At 42.7% G+C, this 6781-nt stretch overlaps 1 long non-coding RNA gene across 1 annotated transcript; it reads right to left on the bottom strand.

The window, feature by feature from the left end:
* Positions 1-786: 786 nt before the first annotated feature.
* LOC114824123 (uncharacterized) lies at positions 787-1771 on the bottom strand. The gene is made up of 2 exons (XR_003772370.2): positions 1650-1771; positions 787-979 (listed from the first exon to the last, which is right to left on the bottom strand). It is a non-coding gene; the product is annotated as an uncharacterized lncRNA (long non-coding RNA).
* Between the last annotated feature and the right edge of the window lie 5010 nt (positions 1772-6781).

The following is a 6781-nucleotide window of genomic DNA, read 5'->3' as shown; positions in this document are numbered from 1 at the left end:
TGTCAAAATTGGAAAACAACAATTTGTATGTCAATCCACGTAGGACTGACATTTTGGTTAGAGCTTTTTTCTACCTTTAAATCTCGTTGTGTGACATTACTTCTTGGATTTAACTCCTTAGTTGAAGATACTCTTATAGTACTATTTTCTTTAGGTAATACTAGGTAGACTAAATTTGTAGACTAAATTTGCAAACTAATTGATGTGTCACCAATAAGTGTTGATTAATGTGATTATTCCTTATGAGTGACACATCATTTGGTTTGCAAATTTAGTCTACAAATTCAGTCTCCCTAGCATTACCCTTTTTCTTTTGATAAGATCTATACCACTAAATGATGGGTAATGCTAGGGAGCTAAAATTTATAAACAAAATTTACAAACCAAATGATGTATCACAAATAAGAAATGAGCATCTACGTTTAAGTAATAATCCAATTATCAACTTCCACATCATTTATTTTACAAAACTTTATCTACAAATTTAGTCTTCCTAACATTCCTCCTAAATGATTAGGTACTCATTCTCAAGGTTTGAAGAAAATCTTCCATCCTCATATTTTTGGCACATTTCTCATGCCAACATTATAAAATATTGCGTAAAAATTTTGAGGTGGCGAAGAGTTCATGGAGAGTCCCATCTTAAGAGTCTCCTTAGCATTTCTGACACACCTCGACCTGGAAAGGTCGAAAAATGCTGGCCGTCACCGTGAGGTGACGTAACCATAAGGGTAAGTGATGCAAAAAGTGAATAAAATTAAAACTAATTAGGACTAAATAGTGAAAGAGTGCGCAATTCGTGGGTTGAACCCACTGCAATTATTCAGAGCGTAATAGACAGTGAGACTACGAAAGAGTAGTCAAGGCAACCAAAGTACACTTATTACATAGTAGTGATAAGTTTATACGTCTAAACAGAAGGAAATGTCAGAACTGCCGTGATTCCTCGAGTGCCACAGAGAGTACAGCTATCTAGGTCCTGGAGGGGCGAAAAACAAAGTTGAGTGGGTCAGTAAAACAATGCTTATAAGAAAACCTTTATCTTTGAATATACTAACCCCTCGCCGTAAAACAAGTATAGTTTCCTCAAAACATACTACGTAAGTATGAAAATCCAATATATCAACCATATAACCAGAAATATGCCAACTGAATGATGTATCATATGCCACAATAATAATCATGTGATAATCAATATAACTAAGTGCTCATCCATCTAAGTTGACACACAAGTTCGAACAGATGGTTTCTGACACGAACAGGACTGGGTGTAATCAATATGCTCTAGTACTACGATCACGTGAAACTGGTGCAAAAGCACATCACATACAAGTCGGATCGCCTAATGCAATCTACCCGACAAGACTGGCACCTAAACTTGGATCCACGGTGAGCGAACGGTGCGGATGTGAACATACACGTGAAGGACTGGCCCTGGCCCTGGGGCGAGTACTAACACCGGGTGCAGCAAGATGAGCATGTACTCAAGTATGTATGCATGCCATCACAGTAATATCACAACCATATAGCAGCATTTATCACAATTTATATCACAATAATGATACTAGGCAATATAGGCGTAAAAATGAAGCAAATACGCATTTATGGAAACTATAAATATATATAGGTATAAACAACTGCCCACTCACAAGTACGTCGCTGGGTCGTAGCCCCCGAGCCTAGCTTGACTTCGAAAATCCTCGGAATAAGTTTCCCCTATATGTGAAATAACTAAATAACATTAATTAAAGCACATAACGGAAACCTAAATAAAACGCCCATAGTTTGCTCAAACCTAGGGTATAAATATATGAAATTGATCTACTCGACGACACGAACGCGTACATACCAACCACGCGCCGGTCGGAGGCCGGACGCGCCCCCACGCTAAAAGTGGTCTGAAAGTGGCCAAACGACCACGGCTAAAATTTTCCAGAAAACTAAAATTTTCTTCCCAACTTCCAGAGTTGATTTCTAACTCGTTACTTAACCAAACTCAGTGATTCAAAAGCCATTTTGAAGTTAGGAATGTAGAGAACAAGTTTGTACCTAGAAGAAGTCCAGTTGTGGTCGAGGTTGACCAGAAAAATGGTTTGAAAATGACTAAATGGCCACGGTTCTTGTATGAAAAACTTCGGGTTCTCCTTCTTCTCGAGTTTCTGGGTAAAACCACACGTTCAAAACACAAACAAAGGATCAATAACAACCCATAGAAGTGAAATGAAGGTTCTAAGGGTTTCTTAAGGCTTATCTTAGCCATGCATGGCTTGAAAACCGTAGTATCGAACTCACCGAGTCGAACCTTCCGAGTTGGACGTTCAAAACTCGGTCAACACGCGAACCAGGGGTATGGTCGTGATCGTGGGGCTGAGATGAGCATGATGATGTAGTTTGTTTGTTCGATCTATGAGTTTTGGAGCTTGCTCATGGAGTTGCAGAGGGAGAGAGAGCTCACGGGATAGGGAGAAAGAAGAGAGAAGTTTTCAAATTTTCTTTGCTTTTTCTGATAGAGGGGGGACAAAACATACAGAAAAGATGGGATTGAATAGCTGAAAGTGGAGTGCTGCAGAGAGTGCACGGGATGGGTTTTAAAAGGAATCCAAGGGATAGATTTCTATATTTCCTACAGTAAAAGGAAATCGAAATCTATCCGAAGTAGATATTTTTACACTTTAAAATCTACGTCTACTCGTACTAGCGTGTACAATTTAAATGCGATAGCGAGAAATAAAATGGAAAGTGATAAGAATAAGTCCACGTCACTTGCCAGTAAGGCATAGTCGTCAAAACACATACTTGGAGAGAAATTACATAGGAAAATTAGGGACAGGTCGTCACAATCTACCCCCTTATAAAAATTTCATCCCCGAAATTTCAATACTAACTACTATGAAAGCCATAAAATAGACGTGGATACATATCTCGCATACGCTCTTCTGTCTCCCAAGTGGCTTCCTCCACTGAGTGGTTCCTCCACAAAACCTTCACCATCCGCACAGTTCCTAAGAACCTTATCCTTCCAATCAAGGATAGTCACTGGAACCTCATCGTAGGTCAAATCTGGATTGATTTCCAGAGGCTGAGGAGGGATTACGTGTGACGGATCAAAAACGTACCTCCGTAGCATCGATACATGAAACACATTGTGCACTCTCGCCAACTCTGGTGGCAAGGCAAGTCGATAAGCAACTTCACCGACTCGTTCAACGATCTGGTACGGTCCGATATACCTAGGGCTGAGTTTCCCTTTCTTTCCGAATCGCACAACACCTTTCCATGGTGATAACTTCAAGAATACCCAATCACCAACCTTATAAATTCTGTCAGTAGAATGTCTATCGGCGATACTCTTCTGCCGATCCTGGGCCGCTTTTAGGTTAGCCTTTATCACCTGAATGTTTTGTGTCGTCTCCTCCACGATCTCAGGGCCCACTAAAACTCGTTCGTCGACCTCGGACCAACAAAGTGGAGTACGACACGGTTTCCCATACAACGCCTCAAATGGTGCCATACCAATACTAGAATGGAAGCTGTTATTGTACGCGAACTCTATCAACGGTAAGCGTTTGTGCCAAGTGTCACCAAACTATAGAACTGACGATCTCAACATATCTTCTAAAGTATGGATAGTTCTCTCTGACTGCCCATCTGTTTGGGGATGATAGGCGGTGCTGTAGAGTAATCTCGATCCCAAAGCTTCCTGAAAAGCTACCCAGAACTTCGAAGTGAACCTGGGATCCCGGTCAGAAATGATACTAACTGGGACTCCGTGGTACCTAACCACTTCAGAGACGAACCGTTCGGCCAACTGATTCAACGAGTAATTCTCACGAATGGGTATGAAGTGCGCTGACTTGGTAAGTCGATCAACTACTACCTAGATGCCATCATAACCATTTCGAGTACGAGGTAACTTATACACGAAATACATTGTAATATCTTCCCATTTCCACCGAGGTATCGGGAGTGGTTGTAGCAATCCAAACGGCTTTTTCCTTTCTTCCTTAACTTGTTGGCAAATTGCATAACGACTAACATACTCTGCAATCTCTCTTTTCATACCTGGCCAATAATAGAAGTGTCGGATGGTATGATACATCTTGGTGCTCCCTGGATGCATCGTATAAGCAGAGATATGTGCTTCATCCAATATGTCTTTCTTTAGTTCCTCAACATTCGGTACAAACATCCGATCACCTTGCATAAGCATGCCGTTAGGATCTCTAATCCAGAGGTCCTTCTTTCTCCCGTCTGACACGGCCTGTATCAATTCCTGAGATTCCGTATCATTCCTCTGGGCTTCGAGAACACGATCCAACAGAACCGGTCTGACCTGAAAACTGGCAATTAGGGCCCCCCCGACGACCCTCTTTCAATGCTACTCCAGTGGATCTTAGGTCAATCAAAAGAGGAATGCGGCTAGCATAAAGAGCATTAAGTTGGCCATGAGACTTCCTACTAAGAGCATCAGCTACTGAATTGGCACGACTTAGGTGATACTCAATGGTGCAGTCATAATCATTGAGTAACTCTACCCACCTCTGCTGCCGGAGATTGAGGTTCGGCTGATTGAAGATGTACTTAAGGCTATTATGATCAGTGAAGATCTTACACTTTTCCCCATGAAGATAGTGCCTCCAAATTTTCAAAGCAAAGATGATTGCGGCCAGCTCGAGGTCGTGAGTAGGATAGTTCTTCTCATGGGGCTTTAACTGTCGCGATGCATAAGCAATCACTTTATCATGCTGCATTAACACACAACCAAGACCATTCAGAGACGCATCACTGTAGATCTCGAAGTTCCCACCATCATCGAGAAGTGCTAAGACAGGTGCATGAGTGAGAAGATACTTCAACTGCTGGAAACTCTGTTCACACTCACTACTCCACACAAAAGGAACGTCTTTTCTGGTCAATTTTGTCAGAGGTAGTGCTATGGTCGAAAAGTCTTTCACGAAGCGTCGATAATAACCAGCAAGACCAAGAAAGCTTCGAACTTCCGTAACTGTCCGAGGTTGTTCCCAATTTTCCACAGCTGTTATTTTTTTAGGATCCACAAGCACACCCTGAGCTGATACCACGTGCCCTAAAAATGACACTTGATCGAGCCAAAACTGACATTTACTGAACTTAGCATACAACCGATTTGCCCTTAGTGTCTTTAGAACCAAACGCAGATGCCTGGCATGATCAGTTTCATTCTTAGAATACACCAAAATGTCATCTATGAAAACAATGATGAACTTGTCGAGATATGGATGGAATACCTGATTCATCAGGTTCATAAAAGCTGCTGGTGCATTAGTCAAACCAAATGGCATCACTAGGAACTCGTAATGACCGTATCGAGTTCTAAAAGCTGTCTTCGGAACGTCGTTGCTTCTGATCTTCAATTGGTAGTAACCAGACCTCAGATCAATCTTTGAGAACACACAAGCACCTTTGAGCTGATCAAAGAGGTCATCAATACGAGGTAACGGATAACGGTTTTTAATCTTCACCCGATTCAACTGCCTGTAATCGATGCATAACCTCAAGGTTCCATATTTCTTCCGTACAAATAGAACTGGAGCTCCCCAAGGGGAAGTGTTTGGCTGAATGAAACCCTTATCAACCAACTCTTCCAACTGGGTTTTAAGTTCTCTCAACTCTGTAGGAGCCATACGGTAAGGTGTAAGAGAAATAGGATTAGTACCTGGGAGTAGATCGATGGTGAACTCCACCTCACGATCTGGGGGTAAGCCAGGTAATTCCTCGGGAAAAACATCGGGAAAGTGTTTAACTACTCCGACGTCCTCCACCGATGCAGCAGTCTCATTCGCTAGCACAACATGAGCTAAGTAACCTTGACAACCTTTACTCAACAGTCGTCTCACCCTCATAGCAGTGATAACTCCATGCTTTAGACCACCATGCTCACCGATAAACGTGACAGTAGGCATGCCCGGTCGGTGAAAAGTAACAACTTTCTCATAACAGTCCAACCTGGCATGATTGCAGTGTAACCAATCCATGCCTAAGATAACGTCAAAATCAACGATATCCAAAGGAACAAGATTAGCCGGCATGACTACATCTTCGACAAGGATGGGACATCCTTGATACTCCCAACTAACATAACAGATTTCACCCCTAGGCATCGAGAACTCCAACTCGTAGTCGAGTGAAGTAGGATGTGGTTGAGTCGTTTGAGCAAACTTATGGGAAATAACTGAATGTGTAGCACTAGAATCAATTAAAACTTTAGCAAAATGGCCTAGAACATTCAGCGTACCCATGATCAAGTCCGGATTAGCCTGAGCATCCTGAAGGGTGATGTTGTTAACTCTTCCCTGAACTTGTTGTCTGCCTCCACGACCCCTGTTTGCTTGAACCTGATTACCTCGACCCTGATTACCTCGGCCCTGCTGGGGTGGAATTGCCTGTCTGCTTAAACCTCCACTGCTAGACGCTACGTCTAGGTTCAGATACTGCCCTCTAGTATACATCTGTGCTTCGCCGCCTTGATACGGTGTATAATCTCCCTGGAACTGTGGATAACCTCCCTGAGTCTGCTGATAGCCTCCCTGGTAGTAAGGAACCTCAGGTGTATACTGGTATGGTCCTCCCTGATTCGGAACTACGCCCCCTGGTAGTGGAAGGCTCCACCGTGGCCTAACTGCTGACGGTTACCAGGTGCTGGAAGCTGCTGTAGGGGGACTACCGATGGTAGAATAGGCTGATTCTTCTGATTTTGAGGACAATTATAAGCCATATGCCTTGTTTGTCCGCAAGTGAAACA

This window comes from Malus domestica, chromosome 03 (genome assembly GCF_042453785.1).
Source record: "Malus domestica chromosome 03, GDT2T_hap1".
In the NCBI taxonomy this organism is placed as follows: domain Eukaryota; kingdom Viridiplantae; phylum Streptophyta; class Magnoliopsida; order Rosales; family Rosaceae; genus Malus; species Malus domestica.
This window is presented reverse-complemented; position numbering and strand designations above follow the sequence as displayed.